Consider the following 10,952-nt stretch of genomic DNA (forward strand, 5'->3'; position numbering starts at 1 on the left):
CTCACCATACAATTGTGTGACACACACCACAACAAAATGGCATTGTAGAACAATGAGCATGACATTGCTTGAGAGAGCTCATTGTATGCTCTCAAATGCAAGTTTGCCTAAGTAGTTTTGGAAAAAAGTAGTTAATACTGCATGTTATTTGGTGAATATGTTTCCTTCAACAACTATTGAATGTAAGACTTCATAAGAAATATGGTTAGGCTCTATGAAAAATTATTCAATTTTGCATGTATATGGGTGTCCAACTTATGCTCATGTTAATGAAGGAAAATTGGAATCGAGAGCTAAAAAATGCATATTTTTGGGTTATCAAGATGGTGTAAAAGGGTACAAGTTGTGGGACCCTAAGAAATCAAAACTCATGATTTGTAGAGACATGACTTTTGACGAGACAATCATGTTTAACTCAAGACTACATGACCATGATAATAAAGTTGAATCTCATGGTGCTATCAAAAAGGTAAATCTTGAAATTGATGCTTTTAAATAAAAACCAGAAGAGACACAAGATGAAGTCATAATAATAGAGTCTGAGTAGATATTGGCTATATATAGGCTAAGAGGATAGACTAGACCACCTCAAAGGTATAAGAATTTTGTCAACGGTCTCAAACACGGCAAGTATATCGGCCGTTCAAGTAGTAAAATTACCGTATCCATAGGGATTAGAAGGTAACATAAGCATTTATTGACTATTCGTGACTAAAGAATGATTCCAAATTCATAGTTTGTCATGTGAATTCAAGGTTATGACTATTGGAATGAAAGTTATAAAAATATTTGTTTGTGAGTGGACAAAGGTAGAAATGGTATAATGGTTTTGTGAGGTTGTGGGGTCAGATTTTACCAAACGTCAGACTAATGAATCCTTAATCTCTTGTTACATACATTGCTCAGTCAACCCATAAGTTTACTCAGACCTAATCCCTTAGAGCAAGAGCCTAGGTGTGGATATTGAATATCAATCCCTTGAGTACCCAATATCTACACCCGCATTACGGGCTAGAGTTTAAGACTACTAATGGGTCAAGCTCTATCCCTAGATACAATCCCCACTAGGCATATGTTTCAGAACTAGTTTCAATGGTATTTCCCAATACTCAATGGAACCTTAAATCATGCAAAGGGTGATCAATCCAAAGCATGCATTAAACATCGAAACGTACACAACAAAGAATGAAACAACATGTATATATATCATTAAAAACGTAAGGATTACAATAGAGTACGTTGGTTACATCTAACCCCACAAAAATGGATAGAACCACTCAACAATGAGGGTAAATACAAAAATAGAGATGGAAGAGGAAATGAAGAACCGAAGGAAAGATCCACACACGAACGGTCCCAACCCCTGGGAATCCCTTCCGCAGCTCCTGGAGGCGCCCCTGCGTGAATGGGGAGAAAAGTCCCCGACGCGCATATATTGCTTGCAAAGACGAGGCACTCTGTTCTTCTCAAGCCCGACGCAGGTAATATTGCACCCGGCGCAACCACTCTGCTCTGCTCCCTACTCCTTAGATTTCCAATCCTAAGGGTCTTCAATCCTCAAGTCTCTAGCTCAATACCTGCACAAAAATGAGGTGTATTAAGGTATTGTTAGCTAAATTATGGGTTAGCTATATCTGCACACAAAATGAATCAAAAAGAGAACAATTATGTTGCAATGGTGCAAAGGATGAGTGGAATTGTTCAATAAGTCTTGTCCAAAAAGAAGCATAATTGAGACTTAACAATTGCCTCTTCAAGTAATCTACTCAATTATTCTTTTCACACAAAGCCTTTCCAAGTTTCAACACTGAGTATTTTTTTACAATCAAGTCTTTCCAAGCTCAAACCTAATAAATGAAAGTTATTGAGGTTTATAAAGTTGTTTCATCTTCTTTTCATGACGTGATACAATGAATAACATACAAAGACTTTTTACAGAAAGAAAGAATATTATACAATAAATTGATCTCTTAAAAAAATCATCATCTCATTCTAAACTTCAAACTTCCTTTTATAAGGCTTCAAAAATGATTATCGTTATAAATTCTTGAGCTTCTCTTTCATGGCTGTCGCCACCCGGCCCAAACGGGCCTCGGCGGTCGCGAAGACGGTCGAGCTCGCTTTTATTTTAGTTTTGAAAATGTATTGGATTATTAGAACGACTTGTTCTCAAACTGAGACCTTGTCGATCTTATCCAATTTATTTATTAAAAGTCTCACTAATCCATATTAATCCCAAGCGGGACCCTCCATGGATTAGTGGTTTTCGCAAAAGGAGGGTTCGTGGAGTCGCCACCAATGTTTTACTCAAAACATTGGAAAAAGGGATAAGGCAATTGATTTTATAAATCAACTTTGGCCATTACAACCAGAGTCGGGTAAGGGAGTCGGTTACGCGTGGGGAAGGTGTTAGCACCCCACAGCGCCCCTTTCGGGTTCCCTATGACAGATTATTTTCTAAAATAACAGTGTAAAATTACTAAATTACCCCTATTTATTATAAGCGATTATAAATTAACTATCTACATGATGACAGTTTAAATATGCACACAGAAAGCAGTAAAAGGAAGGATTTAAGAAGAAACCTCTTGAAGCGTGCTTTTATATATTGAGTAAAACTGGGAAGCTTTTTGGCGTTCCCTCGCTCTACAAGCTCGCTCGCTCCTTCCTAAAAACTTTTAACTATGGAAATCCGGAGGATTTCCCTTCGACTAGGTTCGATCCTCAAGCAAAATGGCTCGGGGCTCAAGAACTTTGTCGGATCAACTCTCCGAGTGATTTCTAGGGCAGAACACTGCTCAAAAACCCCAGAATACTCAAGGAGAGGGTTTAAAACTATCCGCAAAAGTGTGGAATGACGTCCAATTGACGTCATATTTATAGGGAATAGGCGCAATACGGCCTACAGGAGCAATACGGCCGTATTGAAATTTTTGAACTTCAATACGGTCGTATTGAGTTCAATACGGCCGTATTGAAATTCAGAAATTTCAATGCGCCCGTATTGAGTTCACTGCGGCTGTATTGAAGCTTCAATACGGCCGTATTGATTTCAGTACGGCCGTATTGAAGTTTCAGAAACTTCAATACGCCGTATTGAGTTCACTGCGGCCGTATTGAAGCTTCAATACGGCCGTATTAAGTTCAGTACGGCCGTATTGGGCTTCATTCCCTCCACTTCCTTATTTTGAGCTATTCTAAGACCTCTAGACCTACAGAGAACCCTCCTAGGGCCTTCCAGGAGTCCTTCTGGCTGATCTTCCTTCAGTCTTCGAGAGTCTTCAAGCTTTATTTCCGACCCGGACAATTTTAGGGGTCTACAGCTGCCCCCCCTTTACTTAGTCGGACGGCCTTTTGGTGTACCGGCTGACAAGTAAAGGAGTTGACCCAATTGTCCGGGTGATGCGCCGACCTTCTGACTTGTAGCGTCTTCCGGTGGAAAATTGTCGAGTAGCCTCTCCAGGTTTTACTTTGCTTGCTGCCCAAGCTGGAAGCTGTGAGTACCGCCTCTCCAGGCTTAGCTTCACTCTTTGTTCGAGCCGGAAGCTAAGTACCCTTGTGACAACGGTAGCAGTGTGAGTTTCGCCTCTCCAGGCTTAGTCTCGCTCTTTGTTCGAGCCGGAAACTAAGCACCTTTGTGACGACGGTGAGCAGTGTGAGTTTCGCCTCTCCAGGCTTAGTCTCGCTCTTTGTTCGAGCCGGAAACTAAGCACCTTTGTGACGACGGTGAGCAGTGTGAGTTTCGCCTCTCCAGGCTTTGCTTTGCTTGCTGCCCAAGCTGGAAGCTGTGAGTACCGCCTCTCCAGGCTTAGCTTCACTCTTTGTTCGAGCCGGAAGCTAAGTACCCTTGTGAAAACGGTAGCAGTGAGTACCTCCTTTCCAGAGATAGCTTCGCTCATTGCTCGAGCCGGAAGCTGCATACCTCCGTGTTTGTGACGACAGGGTAGCGTGAATATTTCCTTTTCAGGGATTTGTGATGATTTTGTCTCCACAGTCCACGATGCTGCTTCGACGGTTGTTTTTTTGATTTTTGTGCCACTGAGGGCTGGATAACGCAGGGATCCGTCTAGGGGATGTGCAGTTACTCATAGGTTTTTTGTGTCCCAACTTTCCATTGCGTAGTTGGTGCCCACTGGGGAATTTCTGATTCCTTAGGGATGCAGACACAAAGATGCTCTTTCTGATGTGAGCGGTGCCTTATGATTGGCTGACGTCCTTTCGACGTTGGTGGAGTATCCCGGTTATCCTTGTTCGGGTAACTCTTTTTGATTTTCTGATTTTTTGCTGCCTCTGTGTAGGCTGTTATCCGCTGGGGATTCTGGATGTTGATTTTGTCTCCGCAGTCCACGATGCTGCTTCGACGATTGTTTTTGATTTTTGTGCCACTGAGGGCTGGATAACGCAGGGATCCGTCTAGGGGATGTGCAGTCATTCACAGGTTCCTGTGCCCCAACTTGCATTGCATTGTTGGTACCCTTGGGGAATTTCTGACTCCTTGGGGTATAGACACAGATGCTCTTTCTCTCTGAGTTGAGCGATGCCTTATGTTTGGCTGACGTCCTTTGACGTTGGTGGAGTATCCCGGTTTATCCTTATTCGGGTAACTCTTTTTAATTTTTGGATTTTGTTGCCTCTGTGTAGGCTGTTATCCGCCAGGGGATTTTGTCATTGGTTGTGATTGGCCTCTTCTGTTAGGCAGATCATCTTGATATTCAATGATAGGCTGAGAGCCGGATTCCGCTTGGGGAATGATTATTGATCTTTTTATGATTTTTCCTTTTGAAGGAGTGCCTCTTATGTAGGCGACTGAGGAATTGGAGTTCAGTGTTCGGCTGAGTGCCAAATTCCGCTTGGGGAATAGTTATTGATGTTTTTTTGATTTTTCTCCTTTTGCAGGGATGCCTCTGAGTAGGCGAATTATCTTGATGTTTGATGATTGGCTGAATGCCGAATTCCGCTTGGGAAATATTTATTGATATTTTTTGATTTTTTCTCCTTTTGCAGGGATGCCTCTGAGTAGGCGATTGGGGAATGAGGGATCTTATGTATCCCAAAGTATTATTTAGGAAGCCTCTGCAGGCTTAGCCTCACTCGGCGCTTTGAGTCGGAGAGCTATCTTCCACTGAGGAAGTGTTAAGTCCTTTGACTTGTATATACTGTTTGGATGATCGCACTTCCATTGGGGATTGCGTCGATTTTGCTTTGATAGCTCTTGCTGGGGATTCGTTCCATGAGCTTGAGTTGAGGTTTTCTCTGGGGAGTATTATTTCTGCGAGCCTCTCCAGGCTCATTTACTCTGTACAGTTGGGGGAGTATTATTTCTGCAAGCCTCTCCAGGCTTTAGTTATTCTGAGGAAGTATTATTTCTGCAAGCCTCTCCAGGCTCAGTTATTCTGTGCAATCTTTTTGTTGGATTTTCTATATCCTTGCTTTTTTCATTTTCGGCTTTTTCTGTATTTTGCCTTTTCTTCTGATTTGGCTTTTTTCTGTATTTTGCCTTTTTTATGTTTTTGGCTTTTGCTGTACAGAAATTAAAAGTGCTAAAGAAATTAAATTCAGTTATTATGAGAGAGTATTATTTCGGCAAGCCTCTCCAGGCTCAGTTATTTTGTAGGAGTATTATTTCGGCAAGCCTCTCCAGGCTCAATTATTCTAAGAGTATATTTTTTTTCGGCAAGCCTCTCCAGGCTCAGTTATTCTGAGAGTATTCTTTCGGCAAGCCTCTCCAGGCTCAGTTATTCTGAGAGTATTCTTTCGGCAAGCCTCTCCAGGCTCAGTTATTCTGTATGATGCTGTTGATTTTCTGAATCTTTGCATTTTGCTTGCTGCTGTCATACACAAGCAATTTTCTATTTTTCTATTTTATGCGGTTGCCTCATGATAAGGTCTTTGAATGTACAACTAATGTGTGTGTGATGCACAAATGCAATACAATTTTTTATTTTTGTTCATTTATTTAGAAAAGTGAGTGGCTCTCCCTATCCTCTTCTTCTTGGAGGACTTTCTGTCATTGACGCGAGGGAGTATTTTTGTGAGCCTTTATGCAGGAAATTATGGATTTTACAGGAACCCCTCCAATTTTCTTTTATTGACCGATTATTAATGGAATTTCGTACAATTTTATGAAAAACCAATTCAGAGGCATAATCACATGGTCAAGAAAGAAAAGAAACAAATGGATATTTTATTGATATTCACAAGTGTTTTTTACAGAAAGGTTTACAAAGGGAATTTCTGAAGAATGGCTGGCCGAGGTGGGCTATACATTTTTGGCTTAAACAATTATATCTGTGATTGCTGCTCTTCCCGTTTCCCTAGTTGTTTCGGGTGAGATGCCTGAGCCAGGAGTGTAGATACTGCAAGACGCTTGCTTCTAGAAGATTATCACTTGAACCGCCTTTCGGTTTTCGGTTCAAGTGATCGTTGCTTGCTTTACTTTTTGCATCTTATTCTTTTGCCCCTAATTTTTGCCTAGGACATGTCCTAGCGGGGATAATTTTGCCTTTGTTTTGCCTAGTACCCTTGTACTGGCGGGCTTTTTGTTTTGCCCTAACTTTTGCCTAGGATGCCCTTTTTGGGTTTTCATCCTAACGGGCTGATGCAAGCAACGTCTTCAAGCATAATACTTCTTTACCACGTCAGCGTTGACTGGGTATCGAAGTTCTTCTCCGTCCATGTCTGTGAGAATCAATGCTCCTCCGGAGAAGGCTCGCTTCACCACGTATGGTCCTTCGTAATTTGGGGCCCACTTTCCGATTTTGTCCTTTTGAGCTGGTAGCAATTTCTTCATCACCAGCTCTCCCTCATGGTAGATTCGAGGATGGACTTTCTTGTCAAAAGCCTTTTTGATCTTCCTTTGGTAGGCTTGACCATGGCATATGGCGTTCAGTCGTTTTTCTTCGATAAGGTTCAATTGGTCGTGTCGACTTTGAACCCATTCTGCCTCGGAAAGTTTTGCTTCCATGATTACTCTCAGAGACGGTATCTCGACTTCAACCGGCAGAACTGCCTCCATTCCATAAACAAGGGAGAATGGAGTAGCTCCTGTGGATGTACGTACTGAAGTCCTATAACCATGGAGAGCGAAGGGTAGCATCTCATGCCAGTCTTTGAATGAGACAACCATCTTTTGTACTATCTTCTTGATATTCTTATTGGCTGCCTCGACCGCCCCATTCATCTTTGGTCGATATGGGGAAGAGTTATGGTGCTGAATTTTGAACTCTTTGCACAGTTCTTCCACCATCTTATTGTTCAAATTGGATCCATTATCAGTGATGATCTTATCGGGAATACCGTATCTGCATATGATGTTTTTCCTTATGAAGGATGTTACCACCTTTCGGGTCACACGAGCATATGATGCCGCTTCTACCCATTTGGTGAAATAGTCAATGGCCACAAGGATGAATCTGTGTCCATTGGATGCCTTTGGTTCGATGGGTCCAATAACATCCATGCCCCATATTGCGAACGGCCATGGTGAAGCCAACACATTGAGTGGCGTTGGTGGGACATGAATGTTGTCGGCGTATGCTTGACACTTGTGGCATTTCCGGACGTATTGGTAACAATCCCTTTCAATGGTCGACCAATAATATCCTGCTCTGAGGATTTTCTTAGCCATTGCAGGCCCGGGAATATGGGTACCGAAAACCCCCTCATGTATTTCTTTGATTACATTTTGAGCTTCGACTCGGTCTATGCACCTCAACAAGACCGAGTCATAATTCTTTTTGTAGAGGGTTTCTCCAATCAACAGAAATCCCATGGCCCTTCTTCGGATATGCTTTTTATCATTATCGCTAGCCATATCAGGATATTCCCCTTTTGACAGATATTGTTTGATGTCATGGAACCATGGATGATCGTCAACAGCTTCATCTATCAGTAGGCAGAATGCTTGCTTATCGTGCCGCCGGATATTGATGATGGGCATTTCATGCTCCTTATCCAAGGCGAACATCGATGATAGTGTGGCAAGGGCGTCAGCGAACTGATTTTCCTCCCTTGGGATATATTCAAAGACGACATTTTGAAAGAATTGTATCAGGTCTTTGATATGCTCAACATATGGTATCAGCTTAGGATTTCGGACTTCCCATTCACCTCGCAGTTGGTGGATGACTAAAGCCGAATCTCCGAATACTTTGAGCTTTAGGATACCATTGTTGATTGCTGCTTGGATTCCTAACGCGCAAGCCTCGTATTCGGCCATGTTATTTGTACAGTCGAAGTTGAGTCTTGCCGTTAAGGGGATATGCTTTCCTTGTGGGGAGATTAATACTATTCCAATCCCCTGTCCAAGCATGTTGGAGGCTCCATCGAAATACATGGTCCACGTATCATCCTTAGGATCTTCATGTTGTAAATGCATTATATCCTCATCGGGGAAATCATCCTGAAGGGATTGATAGTCATTGGTCGGCCCGTGCGCTAGGTAATCAGCTAGGGTACTACCCTTGATGGCCTTTTGTGTGACATGTATGATGTCAAATTCTGATAATTGCACTTGCCATCGGGCAATCTTCCCAGTGATTATCGGTTTGTCGAACACGTACTTAATTGGGTCCATTTTGGAAACCAACCAAGTAGTATGCCTAATCATATACTGCCTGAGCCGTTGTGTTGCCCATGCTAACGCACAGCACGTCTTTTCTAGTGGCGTGTAGCGGGTTTCATAATCAAGGAACTTTTTGCTCAGGTAGTAGATGGCTTGTTCTTTCTTCTTTGTTTCATCTTGTTGTCCTAGCACAGCTCCCATGGACTCATCAAGCACCGTTAGATAGAGGATTAATGGTCTTCCCTCGACAGGTGGCACCAACACTGGTGGATTGGCCAAACACTGTTTGATCTTATCGAAAGCTTGTTGACAATTCTCATCCCAAACTTCGGAATGATTCTTGCGCAACAGCTTGAATATTGGTTTGCACGTGTCAGTCAACTGTGCGATGAACCTTGCGACGTAGTTCACCCTGCCGAGGAATCCTCTAATTTCTTTCTCAGTTTTAGGAGGAGGCATTTCCATTATTGCCTTTACTTTATCGGGGTCCACCTCTATGCCTTTTTCACTGACGATAAACCCGAGAAGCTTACCTGACCGAACTCCGAAAGTACACTTAGCCGGGTTTAGCTTAAGCTGATACTTACGAAGCCGATTGAATAATTTTCTCAAATATTGGATGTGGTCCATCTCGTCTTTTGACTTTGCGATCATGTCATCCACGTATACTTCAATTTCTTTGTGGATCATATCATGGAATAGCGTCACCATCGCTCGTTGGTAGGTGGCACCCGCATTTTTAAGTCCAAAAGGCATTACCCTGTAGCAGAAAGTGCCCCAGGGTGTAATGAAAGAAGTTTTCTCGCGGTCTTCTATATTCATCTTGATTTGATTATACCCCGAGTATCCATCCATAAAGGAATAGAGTGTGTTTGTGGCGGTGTGATCCACAAGTGTATCGATGTGGGGCAAGGGAAAATCGTCCTTTGGACTGGCACGATTCAAATCCCTATAATCAACACACACTCTAACTTTCCCATTCTTTTTGATGACTGGCACAATGTTAGCCAGCCATTCGGGATACTGGGATACAACCAAGAATCCCGCATCCAATTGTTTTTCTACCTCCTCCTTAATCTTTAAGGACCATTCGGGCTTGATTCGTCGAAGCTTTTGCTTAATGGGTCGAAACCCCTCTTTTAAGGGCAACTTGTGTTCGACAATGTTGGAGTCCAAACCGGGCATATCATGGTACGACCATGCAAATACGTCCTTGTATTCCCTCAATAATTGAATCAATTGTGTTTTTATTCCATCACTGATACGGGTCCCAATGTTGACCTCTTTCAATTCTTGATCCTGCCCCAAATTCACGGTCTCCAATTCTTCTTGATTCGGTTGGAGTAGACGAGCTTCTTGATCTAGCAGTCTTTGCAGATCCGGAGAGATGGTCTCCTCATCACTGTCCAACTCAACCCATTCACCCTCGGCTTTCGGATCCCGGTCAGAGCGAGCAATCACAGACATAATTATTTATTGGTTCTGTTTAGGTTTAGAGTTTATTAATATTAATGAGAGAGAGAGAATAGAACAAAATGAGAGAATAATGTGTGAAAAATGCCTCTTTATTGATATATGTATGTAAAACTGTACAAAACCCTTTATTTACATGAAAAGGTCCTCATGATCTCGGGTACTGATCATGAGTCCCTAAAAGAAAAAATGTGGAGGGGCCCTATCATGGCTTGCCCTTCTCTCTACTCCTGCTGCGGTAGAGGATTCTTGCTCACGTCGGGCGCCGTCGAATCGAAAGTGACCCACCCAGCATCGATAAGGTCTTGGACCTTATACTTGAGAGCTCTGCAGTTCTCCGTTGAATGTCCCGGTGCCCCCGAATGGTATAGACATTTGTCTTGTGGATTGTACCAATCGGGGTAAGGTGGATTCACTTTCTTTGGTGGAATGTAAGCTATAAGACGCGCCTCCACTAGCTTCGGCAGGAGATCGCTATAAGTGGTCGGAAGTTTATCAAACTTCTTCACAGAGTTGTTTTGCGATTTGCCTGACTTCGAAGCGGAAGAAGATGGAGAAATGGTTATAGCGTTGACTCCTCCTTCTTTCTTCTTCCCGAAGGCCTTCTTAGCTTCATATGGTTGGGAAGGCTTAGCCAGCTTCCCACTTTTAAGTCCTTGTTCCACCCTTTCTCCAATGGTGATGATGTCCGAGAAGAGTGTCGTTGTGTTCCCTATCATTTTATCGTAATAGGGACCAGTCAACGAGTTGATGAATAAGGACACCGTCTCCTTATCCGACAGCGAGGGCTCTATCTGTGCCGCCAACTCCCTCCAACGTTGGGCGTACGCCTTGAAGGATTCATCGTTCTTTTTGCTCAAGGCTTGAAGATCAGACCTATCGGGTGTTAGGTCGATGTTGTATTTATAGCGCTTGA

Source organism: Cajanus cajan, chromosome 5 (assembly GCF_000230855.2).
Source record: "Cajanus cajan strain Asha chromosome 5, NIPB_CcT2T_4, whole genome shotgun sequence".
Lineage (NCBI taxonomy): Eukaryota > Viridiplantae > Streptophyta > Magnoliopsida > Fabales > Fabaceae > Cajanus > Cajanus cajan.